The sequence below is a fragment of the Orcinus orca genome, chromosome 5 (genome assembly GCF_937001465.1).
Source record: "Orcinus orca chromosome 5, mOrcOrc1.1, whole genome shotgun sequence".
NCBI lineage: Eukaryota > Metazoa > Chordata > Mammalia > Artiodactyla > Delphinidae > Orcinus > Orcinus orca.
Genome location: NC_064563.1, coordinates 83,122,887 through 83,147,768, shown reverse-complemented (window position 1 = coordinate 83,147,768; position 24,882 = coordinate 83,122,887). Strand labels below are relative to the sequence as shown.

The 24,882-nt window shown below is 39.4% G+C and overlaps 1 protein-coding gene across 3 annotated transcripts in view; it reads right to left on the bottom strand.

Annotated features, from left to right (window-relative positions):
* The window catches only part of GPR156 (G protein-coupled receptor 156), a 93,959-nt gene that overhangs the window by 33,893 nt on the left and 35,184 nt on the right, over positions 1-24,882 (bottom strand). The gene's annotated exons all lie outside the window — the stretch shown is intronic.

Here is a 24,882-nt window from a genome sequence, read left to right as displayed (position 1 = left end):
AATCAGGGCTTCCCTGGTGGCGCAGTGGTTGAGAGTCCGCCTGCCGATGCAGGGGACACGGGTTCGTGCCCCGGTCCGGGAGGATCCCACATGCCGCAGAGCGGCTGGGCCCGTGAGCCATGGCCGCTGAGCCTGTGCGTCCGGAGCCTGTGCTCCGCAACGGGAGAGGCCACAACGGTGAGAGGCCCGCGTACCGCAAAAAATAATAATAATAATACAAATCAACATATTTACAAAACAGACTCACAGACATAGAAAACTTATGGTTACCAAAGGGGAAGCGGGGGAGGGATAAATTAGGAGTATGGGATTAACAGATACACGTCACTATATACAAAACAGATAAACAAGGATTTACTGTACAGCATAGGGAACTGTATTCAGTATCCTGTAATAACCTGTAATGCAGAAGAATCTGTACACCGGAAACTATCATAAACTGTAAATCAACTACAGTTAAATAAAAAAAAAAAAATTACAGTTCACTGTCTGCTTTTACATCCAGGCTGCTGACTGCTGTGGGGGAAAATTGTAAAACCTTGTAGACCGTTGCCACCAAAATCAATCAGCCAAGCTTACTGTACTACCAGTCAATCTTTTTATTTGTTCTATGAGTTATTTCTTCATATTTCCTTTGTGAGTGACTCACTTCATTGGATTCAAAGAAATAAGAGCACGTGTCTGTCTGGATGATGCCCTCAGTCTAGGCTTGGTGCCCTCCTCCACGTCCTTATACTACCCCGGGGTATAGGTGCATCAATACCATTGTTGTGTTATATTACACGACAATTGTATTGATTTTGTTGTCCCACTAGACAATTTATACTCCTCAAAAGCCAGAATGTTTCTTATTTGTCTGTATTTCAGCCCCTAGCACAGGCTTTGGAAAATGGCAAGTGTTCCATAACCATTTGTTAGATGGATGAATGAATGAATGAATTCATTAATGGACATGGAAGGCCCATTGTTTCTTCCTTTCTTTGTTGTCTTCCCTAATCTCATTTTTCCCTGGCAACGCTCTCCTCTGTTAGGTGGAGGAAGGAGGCTCTCATCCTTCCCAAAGTGTGCCAAATGGCCATAAAGTGGCAGAGGTCCTTGGCAGTCAGAGGGAGAGTCAAGAGCCGGTTCAATGGGTGCTAAGGCAAGAGGGGCACATTCTGGGTAATGGCAGGAGCTTTAGGAGGATCCCCTTGGTCCCTCTTAGAATGGCTGGAAACTCCCTGGCATTACTGAACACAAAAGGGCCAAGATATTTTACGTGCCGTGGACTTCCACAGACACAGGGCTTTAACCACCTGGCAAATCCCCAGCCCCCAAACCCTCACTGAAAAGCTGCGTCATCTGGGTGAGCCCCTCCTCTGCTTCCTCTCTCAGCATGGTGCCAAGGGAGTCTAAAAATAAATGAGAGAAAGGATCCTAATGGGATGCTTGTGAAGCTTTTTGCTCTCCCATTCTTTGTTTCTAGGAAAGTGCAGCATCTTGGGGATGTGTATACTCACACAGGCACACATGCATATGTGTTCACTTGTCTCCAGTGAAATCAGGCCACTTGAAAGATTCCTTTCCATTGGCTGAATTCATCTTGGAGAATCCCCCCAGGAAATGCCTTTGTCGAATATGTCTCTTACATCATGTGTCGAGGGCCATGTAGGCCCAGTGACATGATTGTTGTTGAGCAATTGATGGATGAAACCTCATCCTCATGACCACATAGGCTACAGGGTCTCAGGTGACATCTGCTCAGAGGTTAACAACACGCATCCCATTCTGACTTCAGAAAATCCGCTGATCTTGATTTGCTGCTTGCAGCTAGGCTGCAACGCATGCCTTCTCTTTACATCCTTGCAGGCAGTAAACGATGTTTTGTCATGAACTAAAACACTAAGCCCTGCTTCTTGTCCTGAGTGGGCCTGGCCTCTCTAAATGTGCCTGCTTTCCTGTAGCCATTAAGCGCTTGCAGAGCCTTGTTTTACACGGAGAGACCAAGGTCCCTACCAACTATTCTGTCAATTCAGGCCTATAGCACTGAAGCTGGGGAGGAACTAGATGAATAGGGACATTCTGCCTGCAGAAGAGCCAAATGGTTGGCAGTAGTTTGACTTGATGAAATCTAGGGCCCCTTCCAGCTCTTCCCTTCTCAACTTATTCCAGAAGCAAATTTCTTTTCCCTGCTCTGGCTTATTAATAAGCCAGTCACACTTTGCATTTCTTTTTTTCAAAAGATTTGTTTTGGGGGGGTGTATGGTTGTTTTACAATGTTGTGTTAGTTTCTACTGTGCAGTGGAGTTCCCTGTGCTATAGAGCAGGTTCTTATTAGTTGTCTACTTTATACATATTAGTGTATATATGTCAATTCCAGTCTCCCATTTCATCTCACCACCACCCCCCGCTTGCCCCCCTTGGACCCTTTGCATTTCTGCTTCTCTAACTTAAGCAGGAACAATAGGCTGACCTGGTTACCAGAGATGCATTAGAATTTATGTCTCAATCAATCCATCAAAATATTTAGCTATTAAGTGCAAAAGAAAACTTGGTATACATCCTGCCCCTAAATTTCCCTTTAACGGATGATCTTCGTGTCTCCATGTTTTATTCATTATTATCTTTTTAATAAACTTTCTGCATCAGACATTAATTCAACAATTCTTAAATATCTACTTGTCAAGGTATTAAGAAGAACTGGAGACAGGAAAGCAAATGAGATCTAATTTCTGTCCTCAGCTCATTAGGATTCTACCTCTCTGGTTTCTAATGTTTTCATGGCAAAGACAATTTGCTTATTCTGTCACCTTTTAAAATAGAATAAAAATTTAATTTAATATTACCAGTTATTTTCTCAGTATACACTGAGCAATTTAACAAAATCTATGTATATGAATGTATGTTTAATATGGATATTTTTATGTGACTATGAATATAAATTTCTAGTATACAAATTTCAAAATGCACAGCTCTCATGGAATATAAAAAGGCCTAAGGATCAATTTTAAAATGCAGCCTTGCAAATATTTTTAAAGCTGAAATGTGAATATTTAGATATAAGACCCAATGCCCATTAATTACTTCATTATACCAGCTCAAGTTTAGGACAGTGGTGAAAAAGCATACTGATAGATTCAAGATAAGCTGGTGATGAGAGGGAAAAAAGAGTACCAAAGGGTACCCTTACTAGAAAGGAGCTTGTATGGTTTTAATTAGGAGTATTATGGCCACATTCCACATAGATTTTTAAAAAATTAGTTTCTATGTCTCATGCACTTGTAATATATTTTAAATGTGTTTTTAAATGCTGGTGAGGGGGAAACACTAGAAACACAAAAAGTCCTCTTCTGTCATATAACCTCAGACCCTAGAGGGTAGGCATGTGCTGTAATTTATGAAGCAGGGATTTCAACTTCCTTTCTCCCCTTAGCTGTGGGAAAGGCCTTGAGCAATTCCTAGCAGGAGACTTGTAGCACTTCCCAAAGGACAGAGCAGATGCCCTGATTTTAAGTAGAGCATAAAGCACAGCACAATTGGCCACGTGAAACACCCAATCACAGGGCGTCTGCTGTGAACCAGAATATTATCATTTACCAGGTGACATGTAAATTGATCTCTCTGAGGCACCAAAGACTGGCCTGCCATCTTGGGGAGGTTTCCTTTCCCTCTTTCCCTTCTTTCTCATCCTCAGGTTTGTGGTGTTAGAACTTTGGGCCTTAGTGAATCTGAGTGAAATCCCCAACAGCTACAACTGCTGGAATCATTCCCCACTGGGCCACAATCTGGGAATTCATGATGTTGGGACTGGGTTTTACTCAGCTTTGTCTCTATCAGCACCATCTACAGGGCCCTGAACCTGGTGGAAACCTATTAAATGTCTCTTATCCTGGATAAATCATGAGTCTTGGAAGAGTACTCCAAAGAGAAAAAGGGAGACTTCTAGAAACGCAGGACCTGCTTGCTCCCCACCACTCTGCCCCCCACAAATTGCCTAGGACAGGCTTTGAGTCTTAGGGTTCTAAGGAACATGGCTTAAACCACTGAGTGAACCTGATTCCCTTATTTTAAGATGAAGGGACCAGTATGCAGTTTTACAGCCAGATAGGGACCACGTGGGGACAGCTAATGTAGATGTCCTGACTCCTGGTTCCTTCTGGTGTTCTCTCACTTCCCTCCAGTCTACCCCAGCCACCTGGGACCTGTGTCCATCCTACTGATCAACGAACTTCTGCTAGGGCCTTCCTGGCCCTGGTTTCTAACGTCCTGCACTAGCTCTGGCAGGCCCAGGGTTTTCTTTTCTTTCTTTCTTTCATTTTTAAAATATTTATTTGTTTATTTATTTGGCTGCGCTGGGTCTTAGTTGCGGCATGTGGGCTCTTCATTGCCACATGCAGAATCTAGTTCCCTGACCAGGGATCGAACCCAGGCCCCCTGCATTGGGAGCGCAGAGTCTTAACCACTGGACCACCAGGGAAATTCCAGGCTCAGGGTTTTCACCTCTGCCTTCTCACCTTTAGCTGGAATTTACCATCAAGAGGAGATAGAGAGGTAGTCTGAGTTCCCTGGAGTGCCTTCTGCTGGGCATTGCCTGCCTCTTCCAATTCTGATTGCCAGCCTGGACCTCAGACCTTGGCAGGGTTCCCTACGACTCCTGGCTCGACCTACTGGCTGCAACCCCAGACTGAATTCTTGCTACAGCTGGCTTTGGGCTCTTGGTTTCCATCATTGTCTAGTGTTCAAGTCTTGGCCCCAGCAATGGCCTGGAAGTATCTGCCTTAGGCTGTGACAGGAGTTGCATATTCTGTCCTGTAATCTGATGTGAAAGGAACAAGTGTTAGTCTGTGTGTATGTTTAAGCAGCTTTCATGGATTAACACTGAGGTTAATACTGAGGTTAATACTGAGGTAACATAAAGTTGTGGAAAAGGCGTGGCTTTGAAATTGGACTGACTAGATTGACTAGCTGTGTGTGATGGGTGACCTGTCCAACCATGCCAAGGCGGTTTCTTCATCTCAGTTTATCCTCCTGAGTGCTATATGGGTTAGAGATAATGTACCTAAAGTAAAAAGCAGATAAGACGCCTGTGATAGAAAGTAACAACTAGTACCTTTAAGTTAAATTGTCTGTGTGTACACATACAGGGACTAAGTGCTCATTTCGTGATGTTTGAAGTAGTGAAGGATCCTGAAGTGCCTCTGGATCATCAAAAATTACATTATAGTCAGAATCATATGAATACATGTTTTCTCTACTACTTAGAATATTGATAATTATACAGAATAATATTAAAAAGAGTAGGCAACATCAATTATATATTTAATATGTGCTAGGCTGTGCTCTACATAAACTACCTAATGCAATCTTCATAGCCTTCTGAGATACACAGTATCATTACTCCTATTAAAAAAAATTTTTTTTTTACTTATTTTTATTTTTATTTTTTGGCTGCATCACCCGGCATGCAGGATCTTAGTTCCCCAACGAGGGATCGAACCTATGTCCCCTGCAGTGGAAGTGCAAAGTCTTAACCACTGGACTGCCAGCGAAGTCCCATTACTCCTATTTTTAAATAGGGAAGTGGGATTTAGCAAAGTTCATTAAAGTGATCAAGTCACATGCCTAATAAGTGATGGAGCTGGGATCTGAGGTGGAGTTTGATTCCAGAGCTTGAGTTCTTATGCCATTTAATCTTTCACTGGGCACACCTTTAACCTTGTTAAGGGATGTTAACTTTTTTTTTTTTTTTGGCCGGACCACACGGCATGCAGAACTTCCCTGACCAGGGTTGGAACCCATGTCCCCTGCAGTGGAAGCAGAATGTCTTAACCACTGGACCACCAGGAAGTCCAGGATGTCAACATTTCTTAACCCCTCTTTCCATTTTCCCACCTAGGCCTATTGAGGAAAGGTTTTCCTCCCACTCTCCCCATGTGGGAAACTGCTGAGGAGGAAGCTTTCACCTCCCTCTCCACCCCAGTACTCACTCTTCCCTGAGCGAGCAGGAGCCTGCAGTCACACTGGAGAGAGGTAACAGGCCTGGGCCACGTCCTACCAAACAGTCTCCAAGGCAGAAATTTCCACTCCACTTCCCTCCTTTCCCATCTCCACCGGGCAACGAACTCGTCTGCCTTCCTGGGGCCCATTTTAGAGTTGTGTCAAGCAGCGCTTTCTAATTTAACTTTCACCAGAAATCCCTGTGCTTTCTTTTTCTCAAAAGACTTTTTCTTTTGAAATTATTTGACTCACAGGGAATTGCAAAACAGAACTGAGAGTTTCTGTGTACCCTTCCCCCAGCTTTCTCCAAAGATAACATGTTACATAACTAGAGTACATTATCAAAACCAGGAAATCAACACTGGTGCAATACTATCAACTAAACTATAGACCCTATTCGAATCTCACCAGTTTTTACAGGCACTCTTTGTGTGTGTAGATCTATGAAATTTACCACATGTATAGATTAATGCATTGATAACTACCACCATAATCAGGATACGAAACTCTTCCATTATGCAAACAAAACAAAACCTCCCTCCAACTACCCGCTCCAAGTCACACCCTTCCCTCCAACCATGACCCCTGGCAACCTCTGATCTGTTCTTCATCACTATAAATTCATCTCTTGAGAATGCCATATAAATAGAATCACACAGTATGTAACCTCTTGAGACTGGCTTTCTTCCCTCAGCATAATGCCCCAGCTTGTTCCCTTTTATTGCTGGGTAGTGTTCCACTATATAGATGTACCACAGTTTGTTTATCCATTCACCTGTTGAAGGATGTTTGGATTGTTTCTAGGTTTTGATTATTACAAATAAAGCTTCTATAAACATCTGTGTACAGTTTTTTTTTTTTGGTGAAGATAAGTTTTGATTTCTCTAGGGTAAATACCCAGGAGTGTGATTGCTGAATTACACAGTGAGTGTATGTTTGACTTCGTACAAATCTGCCAAACTGCTTTCCAGAGTAGTGGTACCATTTTACCCACCAGCAATGTATGAGAGATCCAGTTTCTTTGTATCCTTGCTGACACCTGGTCTTGTCAGTATGTGTGCTTTTGGCTAGTGTGGCACATGTCAGCTTTTAAGAGTAGAAACCTTGGACACCTTCTGATTATCAGCGCTGTGTGTTTGTATGCACTCTGACTGGACCGAATCCTGGAGGGGAGTAGAGTGTGCTTAAGGTTCCGAATTCTTATCAAGCGTCTCCTGTATGCCAGACACTGGCAGGTGCTAGGAAATAAATAAAAATATTGTATTTGAATTTGAGGACTCAATATGAGGCAGAGGAAATAGATAAGTGGATGGGTAAATATGATTATGAAACAACGTAGCAACTACCATGGGTATATGCAAAGTGCTCTGGACACTGGTAAAGGAATATGTGCCTTAGAACAGTGGTTCTTAAATTTTAGAATTGGTAAGAATCACCTGAACAGCCTGTAAAAGTACAGATCTGGTCATCATCCTCCAAAGTGTCAGATTCAGTAGGGTCTACCGTAGGGCGCCAAGAATTTGTATTTCTAACAAGTTCCCAGATGCTACTGATGCTGCTGGTCCAGGGCCCACATTTTGATGGACAAGAGTTTGTCTTAAAGGATGAATAGGAGTTTATCAGGTGAAAAATGAGAAGAGTCATGAAACAAGGAAGAGCATGAGCAAAAGCTGGGCAATGAAAGTGCATGGTATGCTCTAGGAATGGCCATTATCTTGTATGATGCAAGTACAACTTAATTTAAAGGGAATAAACAGAAATTGTAGATTAGGGCCAGACTACAAAAGATCTTAAGTGCTTACCTTAGGAGTTGGGTAGGCAATAGAAGTCTATGTTTGAAGAAAAAAATGCTGGCAAGAGGGCAAAAGCTGAACTGGAAATGGACAAGACCAGTTAGGGGGCTCCTGCAAGAATTCAGATGAAAAGTAGATCAGTACTACACTTGGGCAACAGAGGTGGATAATAGGAGAACAATTTTAGAGACATTTCAGAGATTAAATGTCTAAGACTTGGTGACTAACTGGATGTGTAGGGAGACAAGGAAATCCAGAATGAGAAATGTGGATGGTAGTGTTATTAATGGAGACAGGAAATACACAGAGGTAGAGAAAGATTAGTGGTAAGGTATGAGTCTGTTTTTTGGTCACCAAATCTGAACTGACTGAGGAACATCCATCTAACAATATCAACTATGAAGTTAGAATGTGGGATTTGAAAAAGGCAGGGCTTGGGGATATGTCACAGGAGGGATTAAGACCAGGTGATGGGTATAGTCTAAGAAGTGAATTAAGACTGGAACCGAAGATGATATCAACATGAAATGGGTAGGTGGAATATAGGAGCCAGTGAAAGCAGCTGGTAAGAAGCAAAGAGCTAAAACCAGGACAATCATGTATGGTAAAGTTAAGAGCAGAGAAGTTTTCAGAAAGGAGGAACAGAGGAGATGGTTAAGTGTTAACGTGGCTTGAGGCTAAACAGGATGGCATCTAAAAAGAGATGAGTTGATTTAACGATGTTGTCAAAGGCCATTTCACTGGAATCAGGGCATGGGTTGAAGAATGCGCTGGAGATGAGGAAGTGGAGGTGGCTGAATACCACTCTTCTAAGAAGCTTGGTGGTAACAGGAAGGAGAGGGCCAGGGCAATAGCTTCAGAGAAAGGCATGACTAAGAGAAAAATTTCTTCTGGAGGCCTTCAAAAGTCTCAAGACGAATGTCAACAGTTTCCAGTGGCTAATCAATATTTATTTGTCTACCTGACTTGAAATATGCAAAACAGAGAAAACTATTTGATCAACTACTACTGATTCATTCATAGGAGGCAATTTGCATGTGGTAATCACTCTGGTATCTTTCTCAATAAATTCAGAGGCACATAATTAGTTTAGACTTATTGTCTTTTGGTCTCTGAGCACTCCCTGTGCCCCATTATTAACAGCAAAAGATCCCACTGTTATTCTAAGCTTCTTCCTTTTAATAGATTTAAATAATCCCTTTATGTGTTTTGGACTCTCTTCAAAGGTGCTTCTCAAAGTCTTTTTTCCTATTTTGTACCTAACCTGACATACTCCGTGGGCTCCCTGATCTCTTCTGGGTAGCTTTTTACAGTCTTTGAGAGATGTCTTTTTCCCTCCACGATAACCATTGTGACGATCACATTTTTAAGTGCTTGGATTTTTTTATTTTTTTAAAATTCTCAGTTACTCTTTCCCTACACTTCCAATAGAATCTCTTAAAACAGTCTCCAATCTTCTTATGACTTTCAAAGCCTATGTTTCAATTTTCTCCTAGCTAATACTCATATTTTGTCATAGTTTCCCTTTGAACACTGAATGATTGAGATAAATTTTCTGGGCTTATGGATTGAATGTGTCATGATAACTCACCTTAATTGGCTCACCCATGGTTACCTCCTAAGACCAATGCCTAGTCACAAGGCAAGACCCACAGCCAGGACATTTTTATAACTGTAGGCGGTTTGAAACCTCCTGTTATAGGAAAGTTCATTCTATCAAAAATCTCTGTTAAAAAGCTCACCTCTACCTCTTGACCTGATTAGACTTTTTACAATTCACATTTAGTTCAATACCTGGCATAATTTCTAAGTTTCTAAATCTTTAACATTTGTATATTGGTATCATCAGCTTGGTCATCTAGTCTAAAGCACTGGTTCTCAAACACTGGAATCACCTGGAAAGTTGGAAAAAACTGCTGCTATTGTCCCACTCCCAGACATTCTGATTTAACTGGTCTAGGGTGAAGCCTGGATATCAGGATTTTTAAAAGCTCCCTAGGAGATTCTAATATAAACCAAGTTTGAGATATCACTGGTTTATATTCCTAAGATAATCTAATTTTTAAAATTGTGAAAGGATTTGAATAGACATTTCTCCAAAGAAGATGCACAAATGATGCATAAGTACGTGAAAAAATGCTCAACATTATTAGCCATCAGAGAAGTGCAAATCAAAACCACAAAACCACTTTATACACACTAGGATGGCTAGAATAAAGAAGACAGATAATAACAAGTGTCGGCAATTATGTGGAGGGAACTGGAACCCTCCAACATTGCTAGTGAGACTGTAAAATGCTAGAGCTACTTTGGAAAAGAGCTCAGCATTTATGTAAATACAGAGCCATCACATGACTCAGAAATTCCACTCCTAGACATACATCCAAGATAAAGGAAAACATAATGTACACACAAAAACTTATACATGAATGTTCATAGCAGCATATTATTCATAATAGACAAAAAAGGGGAAATAACCAAATATCTATCAGCTGATAATTGGATAAACAAAATGTGGAATATTCATGCAACAGAACATTACTCAGCCATAAAAAGGAATGAAGTGCTGCTTCATACTACAACATGGATGAACCTTGTAATCATTATGCTAAGATTATGCTAAGTGAAAGAAGCCAGATACAAAGGGCCACATGTTGTATGACTTTATACGTATTGTCCAGATAAGGCAAATTTACAGAGATAGAAGTTAGACTAGTAGTTGCTAGAGGCTGGGGGAGGGAAGAAATAGGGAGGGACTGCTAACAGGTACGACGTTTCTTTTCAGAGTAATGAAATTATTCTGGAATTAGATAGTGATGATAACTGTCCAATCTTCTGATTGTACACTTTAAAAAGATGAATTTCCAGCTTCCCTGGTGGCGCAGTGGTTAAGAATCTGCCTGCCAATGCAGGGGACACGGGTTCAAGCCCTGGTCCGGGAAGATCCCACATGCCTCAGAGCAACTAAGCCCATGAGCCACAACTACTGAGCCTGCACTCTAGCGTCAGTGAGCCACAACTACTGAAGCCTGTATGCCTAGAGCCCGTGCTCCACAGCAAAAGAAGCCACCACAATGAGAAGTCCATGCACCACCACGAAGAGTAGTCCCCGCTCGCCGCAACTAGAGAAAGCCCGCAAGCAGCAACGAACACCCAATGCAGCCAAAAATTAATTAATTAATTAATTTTAAAAAGATGAATTTCATGGTGTGTGAATTACATCTCAAAAGAATAAGTATATCCTTATTGTTATCTTATGTGTCTGAGGAATTCTTACCCATGGAGATTTGAGAAAGACTCTCCTTGCCAATAACATTTCTATTTTACTACTGTTTGCTGTATATCTCACACAAAACTAGGCCACCTCCTTCCCTTTCTGGTAAGAATCTAAAGCCCAGGGTAAGGTATCACAATGTGCCAGAAGGAAACATCTGGCTTTCGTCACCTTTACTAAAGAAGGATATGAGGAAAATAAATAAATTCTGGAGAAGAAAAGCTGAGTGGCAGGGTCTCTAAAGAATGAGGACAGACCACTCTGCAGCCTGGAAAGGAGAAGACCAATGGGGATGTCATAGAAACCTATTAAATCACAAAGAGATCTTGTGTATACTACAAGGAAATCCTGGAATACTTGAAAGAGATGATACCATTTAAAGGTTCAGAAATGTAGAGTTAAGACATGAAAAATAAAGTAACAACTTCACAAAACAGGTAATGATCTAAGGATGATCATTATCATTATTCCCCTGAAAGATAGTACAGGCAATAAAATACAGTTTTAAGGAAATGGCCCTATAGTAGATTATTTTATCAAAATAAGTTACTACTAATAGGAGTTTTAGTTTTTCACTTTAAAATTTAAAACGATTTTAATTGTGGTAAAATAAAAATAAAATTACATACAATAAAACATAAAATTTACCATCTTAACCCTGTTTAAGTGTACAGTTCAGTAGTATTAATTATATTGACATTGTTGTGTAACCAATCTCCAGAACTTTTTCAACTTGCAAAACTGAAACTCTATACCCATTAAACAATAATTTCCGATTTCTCCCTCCCTCCCCTCAGCCCCTAGCAACAACCATTTTATTTTCTATTTCTATGAGTTTGACTACCCTTGATATCTCATATAAATAGATGCATACAGTATTTGTCTTTTTGTGAGTGGCTTATTTCGCTTAATGTCCTCAAAATACATCTGTGTTGTAACATATGTCAATTTTCTTCCCTTTTAAGGCTGAATAATATTCCATTGCATGTACATCTCACATTTTGTTTATCCATTCATCTGTCAATGGACACTTGGATAGCTTGTTTTTTGGGGGCAGGGGGGAAGATGGGACCAAATACTAAAGTTGATATCCAGAGGATTAACCTGTCTTCTCCTAATAAGGTGCTTGGTATCACTATCAGAGACAGAAAGCTGGTAAAAATTGGGGCTCAAATGGTGGCCAAAGAGGTTAGACCAGAATTCAGGAGTCTAGGCAGACTCACAGGATTAAGACACACAAACCAGACACTGGGAGCATGAAAGGAAGAAGAAGCAGTGGTAATTTAGGGATTGAACATGCAAGGATGTCTAAAACCAGGAGATCTTGGTACAACATTGTGAATCAACTATATTTCAATTAAAAAAAAGTTTTAAAAAAGTAAAACCAGGACATCACTTTGAGGAAGAGAAATACAGAAGAAACAGTCAACAAGGGACTTCCCTGGCAGTCCAGTGGTTAAGACTTTGCCTTCCAATGCAGGGGGTGTGGGTTCAATCCCTGGTCAGGTAGCTAAGATCCCACATGCCTCATGGACAAAAAACCAAAATATAAACAGAAGCAATATTGTAACAAATTCAATAAAGACTTCAAAAAAATTAAAAAAAAAAAAGAAAGAGTCAACAAAATAGTGAAGTATGAGTGAGAATCAAAGTCCGCCAAGCAGGGTCAGGAAGTACAGAAAATTAGCAGAGGACCCAGTGAGTGAGGGGTTGTACCAGAAAGGGAGGATATACTACAGGCTAGTGTAGGTATCTAAGGGAGAGGTCCAGGATTCTAGCAGGCAGTATGCTACAAGGAAAGGAATGAACAGACTCCAAATAGACACTGGCTGCTCCACTCTGGCCTCTGCCCTAGGGCATGTTGATTTGATAAGAGAGAGGGGGAAAATGAAAATAGATAGGCCATCCAGAGAAAACCATAATTCAAAAAGATACACGCACCCCAATGTTCACTGCAGTGCTATTCACAATAGCCAGGACATGGAAGCAACCTAAATGTCCATCAACAGAGGAATGGATAAAGAAGATATGGTACATATACACAATGGAATATTACTCAGCCACAAAAAGAACAAAATAATGCCATGTGCAGCCACATGGATGGACCCAGAGATTCTCATACTGAGTGAAGTAAGTCGACAGAGAAAGACAAATATAAGATAGCGCTTATATGTGGAATCTAAAAAAAGACTACAAATGAACTTATCTACAAAACCGAAATAGATTTACAGATATAGAAAATAAACTTATGGGAGCTTCCCTGGTGGCACAGTGGTTAAGAATCCGCCTGCCAGTGCAGGGGACACAGCTTCAAGCCCTGGACCGGGAAGATCCCACATGCCACAACTACTGAGCCATGCTCTAGAGGCCGCAAGCCACAACTACTGAGCCCGCGTGCCACAACTAGCCCACGTGCCTAGAGCCCGTGCTCCACAACAAGAGAAGCCACCACCATGAGAAGTCTGTGCACTGCAACAAGAGTAGCCCCTGCTCGCTGCAACTAGAGAAAGCCCGTGAGCAACAATGAAGACCCAACACAGCCAAAAATAAAATAAATAAATTTATTTAAAAAAAAAGAAAAGAAACTTATGGTTACCAGGGAGTGGGAAGGGGAGGGATAAATTGGAGGACTGGGATTGATGCATACACACTACCATATATAAAATAGATAACTAATAAGGACCTACTGTATAGCACAAGGAACTCTACTCAATACTCTGTAATGGCCTATATGGGAAAAGAATCTAAAAAAGAGTGTATATATGTATTTGTATAACAGATTCACTTTGCTGTAACCTGAAGCTAACACAACATTGTAAATCAATTACACCCCAATAAAAAAAATTTTTTTAAGTAAATAGACAGGCCGGATCTAGGAAACTAATACTGCATTCTGGAGCTGACTCTCAACATCCAAAACGGTGGGGCTACTTTGATTTCCATCCAGACTAGTGTCAATATTGGCATGGGTTGGATTTGGTGAGGCTGCAGGGATATCTACACAGCGGGGATGCCTGGGGTCCAGAGAGTGTTAGTTATAGTCTGAAAGTTGTTAGTGGGGCCTGCTATAATATGAATTTAGTGCTAATTTACACCACTTATTTTCTTGTGCCTACAGCCAAACTATGCCCAGATTCCAGGGGTGGGACCAAACTGATAGTTGAAAGTTAATGGGTGGGAGGGCAGATACAAAAAGAAGAAGGGTATAGAGGTTAGAAGACAATCAGTTCTTTGCAATCCTACGCTATACAGTAATGTTACTGGTCCACTGTGAAATTTCTCAGGATGAGACGTAACTGTTCAGATATTACATAAACAATATTACCAGTTTGTTTTTCTTTTCTCTCTTTCTTCTTCTTTTAAAGAGTTTAGAGTACATAAGTACGATGTGCAGGAAAAACATGTTTCTAGAAAATTATATTCACAGATAAGCTTCTCTAATTTGCCAGTTCTACTCTGCTGAGGCATGTTTTCCAGCAAACAAAATGCACTAATAAATCTATCAGGAACAGAAAGGCAGTGGCGGACAGCTGCAGCCGCAGCATCCAGGAGTGACAATGATTAATTCCTACATCTGCTCAGTCAGATAGAAGCAAAGGTCACTGTGCATAGATTAGCATCCTGATCACCACCTCCTCCTAACACACACACACACACACACACACACACACACACACACACGGGTGCACGTGCACGCACGCACACAGGAATAGCATCTTCCTCCATTGATCACGGCAAAGTTCAGAATATGAACTGAAATATGTCTACTGTCTGAAAACTTCCCTCCCCCCAGAAAGCAAGCTCTTTAGTGGGACAGAGATGGAAGAAGGAATAGAATAGGATCAGCAACTGATTAATGTCAGATTACTGTCTAACCTTGTTAACATCCAAATTAAGTGAAAATCTGATGCTCAGCTACATTTACGAAAGCCAAGGGAACAGGAAATTTAAGAACAAACCCTGATGCAGGAATCTGATCAAAGTAAGAAAGGCTATTATGGTGAAGCAGTTGAACACGTGGACATCTGGCATTATGTAAGGAAGGTATTTAGAAGCTGACTCTTTGTCCTCATGTTCAGCAGTCCCCTGAAGACATTGCCACTTCCTATTCATGACTTCTACACTTATAGATACCTGACAGGTTGACTTTTTAAAAAAATAATCTTGGAGCAGGAAAGGTATTTTTTAAGTGCACAAATTATAAATGTTTAGCTCAGTGAATTATTACCAAGAAAACATCTATGTAACTATCATCCAAGTCAAGAAAAAGAACATTTCAATACCTCAAAACCTCCACTCATAATTATTACCCTTTCCTTCCTCCCTAAAGGTACACCACTATCTTGACTTTTTTTTTTCCACTAGCTTGACTTTTAACACTATACTTTAGTTATGCCTTTAAAATGTATTTAAGGGGAAGCATACAGTACATGTTCTTTTGTGGCTAGCTTTTAAAATTTGTTTATGAGACTTGGTCATGTTTCTGGGTGTTAATAACTTGTTCATTTTCATTGCTGAATAGTATTTCATTGCAAGAATGTACCATAACATTTATTCCTTCTACTGTTAAAGGACAGTTGGGGTGACTACAAATAATGCTAGTGTGAATATTCTTTATACAACTTTTGGTATAAATGTGCATACATTTCTCATGGGAATAATTTAGAAGTGGATTTGCTGGATCACAAGGTATATGAATTGTTAATTTTAGAAAATATGCCATATAAGAAAAATAAGAACTAGGGATGTAATGTACAACATGGTAAATATAATTAACACTGCTGTATGTTACATATGAAAGTTGTTAATAGAGTGACTCCTAAGAGTTCTTATCACAAGGAAAAAGTTTTTTTCTATTTCTTTAATTTTGTATCTATACAAGATGATGGATGGTCACTAAACTTACTGTGATAATCATTTCACGATGTATGTAACAAATCATAATGCTGTACACCTTCAACTTATATAGTGTTATATGTCAATTATATCTCAATAAACCTGGGAGAAAAAAAATTTTCACAGGAAAAAAAAAGAAGATGTACCAAATCACTTTCCAAAGTTGTTGTACCAATTTGCACTCTCACCATGAGCAGACAAGAATTTCACAGTTTTGCATCTTTATCTTTAAAAATTTAAGTCATTTGGTATATATCTCATAGTATTAATTTGCTTTTCCCTAGCCATAGGTAACCACTAACCTACTTTCTGTCTATATAGATTTGTCTATTCTAAGCATTTTAATAAATGGAATCATAAAATATATGGTCTTCTTCTCAAAAAGGGAAAGAAACCCAAACATAACACTAAAGATAGTCTTCAAATCAAAAGGGAAGAGAACAAAAGAAAAAAGGAACAAAAAAGAACTAAAAAAACCACAAAACAGTTAACAAAATGGCAGTAAGTACATACTTATCAACACTTTAAAGGAACATGGACTAAATGATCCAATCAAGCCGCACAGCACAGGGAGATCAGCTTGGTGCTTTGTGACCACCTAGAGGGGTGGGATAGGGAGGGTGGGAGGGAGATGGAAGAGGGAGGAGATATGGGGATATATGTATATGTGTAGCTGATTCACTTTGTTATAAAGCAGAAACTAACACACCATTGTAAAGCAATTATACTCCAATAAAGATGTTAAAAAAAATGATCCAATCAAAAGACACAGACTGGCTGAATGGATACAAAAACACCACCCATATATATGCTGCCTACAAGAGACTCACTTCAGATCTAAAGACACACAAAACTAAAAGCAAGGGGATGGAAAAAAGAATACTCCATGCAAATGGAAATCAAACAAAAGCTGGGGCAGCAATACTTATATGAGACATAATAGATGTTAAAGCAAAAACTGTAGCAAGAAACAAAGGAGGTCATTACATAATAATCAAGGGATTGATACAAGAAGATACAGCAATTATAAATAGATATGTGCTCAACATAGGAGCACATATAAAAAACTTTATATTTATATATATAATAAAACATTCCATCCCAAAGCAGCAGAATACACATTCTTTTCAAGTGCACATGGAATATTCTCCAGGACAGATCATTTGCTAGGCCACAAAACAAGTCTCGGGAAATTTAAGAAAACTGAAATCATATCAAGCATCTTTTCTGACCACAATACTATGAGACTAGAAATCAATTACAAGAAAATAACTGCAAAAAACATAAACATGTGGAATCTAGACAATATGCTACTAAACAACCAATGGATCACTGAAGAAATCAAAGAAGAAATTTTTTAAAAATCTGAAGACAAAAGAAAATAAAAGCACAACAATCCAATAACTATAGGATGCAGAAAAAGCAGTTCTAAGAGGGAAGTTTATAGCGATACAAGCTACTTTAGGAAACAACAAAAAATCTCCAATAAACAACCTAACCTCATACCTAAAGAAGAACAGACAAAACCCAAAGTTAGTAGAAGGAAAAAAATCATAAAGATCATAGCAGAAATAAATGAAATACGTACTGAAAAACAATAGAAAAGATCAATGAAACTAACAGCTCGTTCTTTGAAAAGACAAACAAAAGTGATAAACCTTCAGCCAGACTCATCAAGAAAAAAGGAGAGAGGGCCCAAATCAATAAAATCAGAAATGAAAAATGAGAAGTTACAACTGGCACCACAGAAATACATTCTTGCTGGGTATGGCCACAGGCAAGGCCCTGACTGCTCCTTAACTAGACCATTTCTCAGGGCTGTGTTTGCAGTGAGCAACCTTGAGAGATGAGGTAACATACCCCACCCCCCAGACAAAGAATAGGCTTGTTACGATTCACTATAAAAGTGAAGAATTCCCCAGGCTTAGGTTCCTTTCCTTTAATGGTAGCTCCCTGTGTGTGCAAGTATCATCCATCATGGGCCCTGCATCATCCCCATGGGACTGATGGCATGGGAACCAGCACAAACCCAACACGAAGCTCTGACTACTGCTTTCTACCATGAGTAACGAAGTACTTTGTTTCTGACCCAAGAGTCTTGTGTCTTTTGCTAGCATAAAACAGTAACAGGCTAAGTTGTTAACTTATAAGTAGGGCAAAATCTCATACCCTACACAATTCTTTTTTTTAATTAATTAATTAATTTATTTATTTTTGGCTGCATTGGGTCTTCATTGCTGCGTGCAGGCTTTCTCTGTGGTGGTGAATGGGGGCTACTCTTCGTTGCGGTGTGCAGGCTTCTCATTGTGGTGGCTTCTCTTGCTGAGGAGCACAGGCTCTAGGTGCATGGGCTTCAGTAGTTGCGGCACGCGGGCTTGGCAGTTGTGGCTCATGGGCTCTAGAGCACAGGCTCAATAGTTGTGGCGCACGGGCTTAGTTGCTCCGCAGCATGTGGGATCTTCCCGGACCAGGGCTCGAACCCGTGTCCCCTGCATTGGCAGGCAGATTCTTAACCACCGCGCCACTAGGGAAGCCCCCCTACACAATTCTTATTACTCAAACTTTTTGATTTCCCAGGTAGTAAAAACCCAGCTACTGGGGATTATTGTGGGAATGCTACTTTCAATTCTGAGAAGTAACAATATGTAAATAACTACCATCTAAATCATTATCACAAATGACAGTGAGATAAGGTCTTAGAATAAAAGATAGTCCTTTAATTGAACAAGTTTATCTTCATGCAAAACTTATGACACTGCCCTTGTTTTGTGCATTTCAGAGGAGGCACCAGGAGAGCCTCCCTTTTGACATGAAAGGTCTACTTTGCTCCAAGAGTTAATTTGGTCCTTATTAAACTGCATGAGGAATCTAGGAAAAAAGAGTGCATTCTCCCATATCAGTCATTAATACCTAGCACACTTCACAGATGGGTTTTAGGTCACCTAGCAGGGCCCTTTGGAAAAGAACACCAAATATGGTATACTTTTTCACTCATGAGAACCTTCTCAAAAAAATAAGAATGTTTATGGACTACATTTTTAATAGCTTTAATGAGTGTAACTGACATACAATCAACTGTATGATTTTTGAGGATATGATTTATTAAGTTTTGATATATGTATATACCTGTGAAATATTCGCCACAATGAAGGTAATGAACCATCACCCCCAAAAGTTTCCACATGCCCCTTGGTCATCCCTCCTTCCTGCTCTTCTGTGTTACCCCCGACTTGCAGGCAACCACTCATCTGATCTCTATCATTACAGATTAGTTAACAATAGATTAATTTTCTAGAATTTGTATAATTGGTATTATATAGTATACAGTCTTTTTTGCCTGTCTTCCTTCACTCAGCATAATTATTTTGATATCCATCCACGTTGTTCCAAATATTAATAATTATTTTAATGTTGAGTAGTATTTCATTGTATGGATATACCAAAATTTGTTTATCCGTTCACTTGTTGATGGATATTTGTTATTTGCAGTTTTTGGCTATTACAAATAAAACTGTTATGAACATGGTATACAAAAGTATGGTATACATATAGCTTAATTTCTCTGGGTGAAAACCTGAGAGCAGAATGACTGGATCATATGGTAGCCATATGTTGAACTTTTAAAGAAACGTTCAGGCTGTTTTCCAAAGTGGTTGTACCATATTACATTCCCACCAGCAGTATATGCCAATTTAGCCAGTCTTTTAAAATTTCAACCATTCTAATAGGTGTGTAGTGGTATTTCATTGTGGTTTTAATATGCATTTCCCTATGACGAATGGTGTTGACTATCTTTTCACATGTTTATTTGCCATCCATATATCTTCTGCGGTGAAGTGTCTGTTCAAACCTTTCACTCATTTTTTTGTTGTTGTTGGATTGCTTCTTTTATTATCAATTTTTAGTATTATTTATATATTCTGGATACAAGTTGTTTATCAGATACATGACTTGCAGATATTTTCTTCCAGTATGTGGCTTTCTTTTCATTTTCTTAAGTTTCTCTTTAGAAGAGAAGATGCTTCTAATTTTGATGAAGTTCAACTCATCAATGCTTTGTTTTATGGATTTTACTTTTATTGTTGTACCTAATAAATCTTTGCTTATTATAAGGTCACAAAATTGTTATCCTATGCTTTCTTTGAGAAGTTTTACAGTTTTGGATTTTTTTAGATTTAATAGATAGGTCTATGATCCATTTTCAGTTAATTTCTAAACATGGCACAAGATGTAGATCAAAGTTCATTTCTGCATATGGGTATCCAATTGTTCCAGCACCATTTGCTGAAAAGACTGACTGTCCCTTCTCCACTGAATTGCCTTTGCACCTTTGTTGAAAAGCAGTTTCTCATGTATGCATAGGTTTATTTCTGGATTCTATCTGTTCTGTTGATGTATATGTCTATCTTTACCCAATACCAAACTGTCTTCATTACTGTAGCTTTGTAACATCTTGAAATCAGGTGGTCCTAGTCCTCCAACTTTATTCTTCTTTAAAGTTGTTTTGGCTCTTCTAGGTGCTTCATATTTCCATGTGAATCGTAGAACCAGCTTGTCAATTTATACAAAAAAAGGCCAGCTGAATTGTGATTGTGATTGGGTTTAGTCTATAGATCAATAAGGGGAGAATTAACAATATTGAGTCTTCTAACCCATGAACACAATATGTCTCCATTTATTTAGAATTTCTTTAATATCTCTCAGCAATGTTTTGCAGTTTTCAGTGCACAAGTATTTCACATTGTTTGCTAGATTTATCCCTAAATATTTCATATTTTTTATGCTACTGTAAATGGCATTACTTTTAATTTCACTTTTCAATTGCTTTTACTATATAGAAATACAGTTGAGTTTTGTACATTGATCTTGTACCCTGCAAACTGGTTAAACTGATTTATTAGTTCTAATTGTTTTTTTAAAAAAAATAGATTCCATTGAATTTTCTATATAGATGATCAGGTGACCTGAAGGTAAGCCATTTTAGTTCTTCCTAAGTTAGGTGACTTTTATTTTTCTTTGCATTGGCTAAAACCTTCACTGTTGAATAGAACTGGTGAGAGCAGACATCTTGCTTCTGATCACAATGGGAAAGCATTTAGTCTTCTACCATTAAAAATGGTAGGGAAGGGGCTTCCCTGGTGGCGCAGTGGTTGACAGTCCGCCTGCTGATGCAGGGGACACGGGTTCAGGCCCCGGTCTGGGAAGATCCCACAGGCCGCGGAGCGGCTAGGCCCGTGAGCCATGGCCACTGAGCCTGCGCGTCCGGAGCCTGTGCTCCGCGACGGGAGAGGCCACAACGGTGAGAGGCCCGCGTACCGCAAAAAAAAAAAAAAAAAAAAAAAAAATGGTAGGGAAGGCAGCTATGCTCACCACTATACCACCAACGCACACCAAACATAAAATAGATAGCTAGTGGGAAGCAGCCGCATAGCACAGGGAGATCAGCTTGGTGCTTTGTGACCACCTAGAGGGGTGGGATAGGGAGGGTGGGAGGGAGGGAGATGCAAGAGGGAAGAGAGATGGGAACATATGTATATGTATAACTGATTCACTTTGTTATAAAGCAGAAACTAACACACCATTGTAAAGCAATTATACTCCAATAAAGATGTTTAAAAAAAACTGGTAGGGAGTTCTTTTCTATTTTACTTTGTTGAGATTTTATCAGGAATGGATGTTGAACCTTGTCAAATGCTCTTTCTATGCCTATTAAGATGATCATATGGTTTTCTTTTTTAGTTGGTAAACATGGTGTATTATATTGATTGATATATGGATGTTAAAACAACTTTGCATTCCTGGAATAAACTTCACTTTGTCATGATGAATTATCCTTTTGATATTGGTTGTACTCAATTTGTTAAAATTTTGTTTAGAATTTTGGATCTATGTTCATGAGCCTATAGCCTTTTTCTCTTCTAAATTCTTTGTTTCCTAACTCATTTCAGTAAGTTAGGAAATGCTTCCTTATTTTCAGTTTCTTAGAAGACTTTGTGTAGAACTAGTAACATTTCTACAATACAGGCACAGGGGTGCCTCTGGCTCAGGGTCTCTCACAAGTATACCCCTTGGTGAGCCATGGCTGCAGTCCTCCAAGGCTCGACTGGGGGAAAATCTGCTTCCAAGCTTATTCACACTGCTCTTAGCAGGACTCAGAAGATCTATTTTGAAGCTCACTGACGTGGTTGTTAATAAGCCTCAGGTCCTTGATGGCCACAGACTGGAAACATCAGCTCCTGGCCATGTGGGCCTCTCTGCAGGGCAGCTCACAAAATGGAAGGTGGCATCCCTCAGAGTGAGTGAGTGAAAGAGTGAGAGGGATCCAAGTTGGAAGCCATAGTCTTTTTGTAACCTTATCCCAAGTGACTAATAAGCAAATCAGTCAGTCTAGCCCATACTCAAGGAGAAGAGATTTCACAATATTGTGACTACCAGGAGGTAGGACTTATTGGAGAACATTTTAGAGACTGCCGACCAAAGTTGTTCATGATATTAACTTATTTTCCTTCTAATATTTATAGAATCTTTAGTGATGACAGCTCTCTCTCCCTTACTTGGGTAGTTATATATTCTCTTTTTTTTCCTGGTCACTTGGTCTAGAAGTTGGTCAATCTTATTGATCTTCATAAAGTTTTTGGTTTTGCTGTTTTTATCTGTTGCTTTTCTGTTTTTCATTTTATAAGTTTCCACTTTGATTTTTATTATTCCTTTCTTCTGTTTATTTGGGGACTCATCTGCTCTTGTTTTCTGTTTTGTAAGGTGGATCTTTCTTCTTTATAATATGGAGTTTAGTGCTCTAATTTCCCCTGAAGTACTGCTTTAATGGCATCCAAAAATTTTTGATATATTGTGTTTTCACCTTCATTCAGTTGAAAATACTTTCTAGTTTCCCTTCTGATTTCTTCTTTGACCATGGGTTATTTTAAAGTATTCTATTTAGTTTCCAAATATTTCAGAATTTTCCAGAGATCTCTCTGTTATGGATTTCTAATTTAATTCCATTCTGGTCAGAGAACATACTTTGTATAATTTGAATCCTTTTAAATTTAATAAGATCTTCTCTATGGCCCAGAAGATGATCTATCTTGGTAAATGTTCTGTGTGTACTTGAAAAGAATGTGTATTCTGCTCCTGTTGGGTGTAGGATTATACAAATGTCAATTAGGTCAAGTTGGTTGATGGAGTTGTTCAAGTCTTCTGTATCTTTACAGATTTTCCCTTGTAGACTACATTTTAAAATGTTATCAAAAATGCAGTATTGGTGACTGAACTTGAACACTGCTACGTTATTTTTATTTTATTAAAATGTTTTTCTTACTCTGGCACACACATGCATGTGTGTGCACACACAGAGTCACATTCACAAATTTAGAGACCACAGAACTGGAGTGAAATGAGGCATCTAACTGTGATGCTGCACCTTTGAACAAATTTTACTATTTAAGAAAGCACTTTTGAAACTGGGTTATTTTATGTTTCCTTGTCTGACCTTGTAAGCTACTTAACTGCAAAATGTGTTTTTACTCACAGCGCCTCTTAATATGTTACTTTTTATGCCAAGTCATGCTCCCGCTGCAAGCAAGACAAGGAACAAAGTCTTTAGTAGAATGAAACAAATACAGATGCTTCTGCTATAACACTGTTTACAAGTGTTCAGACATATAAATGCTTTTTAAAAAACCTCACATTCTACAAAATTGTGGATAAAAGTAACGGCTTATGGGAAAATAATGTGGGGCCATAACATATGAAACACATTTAACTTTGTAACCAGAATACTAATAAAAAATAATAATTATCTCAATTAAAATCCTAGTACTCAGTACATGTCCACTACCACTTGTACCCAGGATCACAGCTGATTTTTACAGCCTTAAATCTGCAAGACATAGGTCCTTAAGGGCATTCACCTCCAATAGATAACATTGTCATCAAAATCTAATTTGGATCTCTGTTTTCTTCAGCAATCAATTGTTTTTAAATACGAGGGAAATGTCTTCTTCATGTCTTCATCTACTCCTGCAACTTCATCAGATAGCGTCACATTGTAGGTAGAATACCAGTTCTTGAAGCCATTAAACCAGCTACTGCTTGCACTGCTATCACAGTATTCTTAGCTTAAGGCTTCCTTCTTTAACTGTAAGAAAGCTTGCCCCTGGATGCTTTAAACTATTGATTAGCTGGGGAAAAAATTACATATGAACCAATGATGTTATTTTCTTATTTGCCAATTGGGTACTAACTTGCATTACAGAAATGTGTTGTAACTGAAAATAGTATACTCCATAGTTTTCTAACCTTGGAATGTGTGATTTTCCTAGTCATTTTCTTGGCAGCAGCTACTGCTGGGATTTAAATCTCCTTACTCCCAGGATCACTGAAAACATATTTACTGAGCACTTACTACGTTCCAGTCTGTTCTAAATGCTGGAAACAGTGGTGAGCATGACAGACAAGGTCCTTGTGTTCACAGACTTTACATTCTGGTGGGGGATGCAGACAATAAACAGGTAAATCAATAAATATGGTATTATCAGAGAGTGATACTTGCTATGAAGAAAACAAAACAGGGTGATGGGATATGGCATGAGACGTAGGGGGCTGGGTGGCCATTCTGTAGAGACGCTACCTTAGATAGGATGATCAGGGAAATCCTCCCTGAAGAGATGACAATTGAGACAAGACCTATCAGATGAGAAGGAACTAGTCATGGGACGATCTGGAGAAGACTGTCAGGCAGTGGGAACAGTAAAGTGACAGTAAATCAAAGGCCTTAAGATGGGAGTGGGCTTAGTGTATTTGAGGGACAGAATGAAAAGTGGCTGGGGAAGCTTCAGGGGTGCACCCAGGGCCAAGTGCCACTCCTCACTGCCGTGCTGAGGTTGACCCAGTAGATCAAGCCACTGCTGCCTAACAGTTCCATGTCCTCCAAGCCTCAGATGG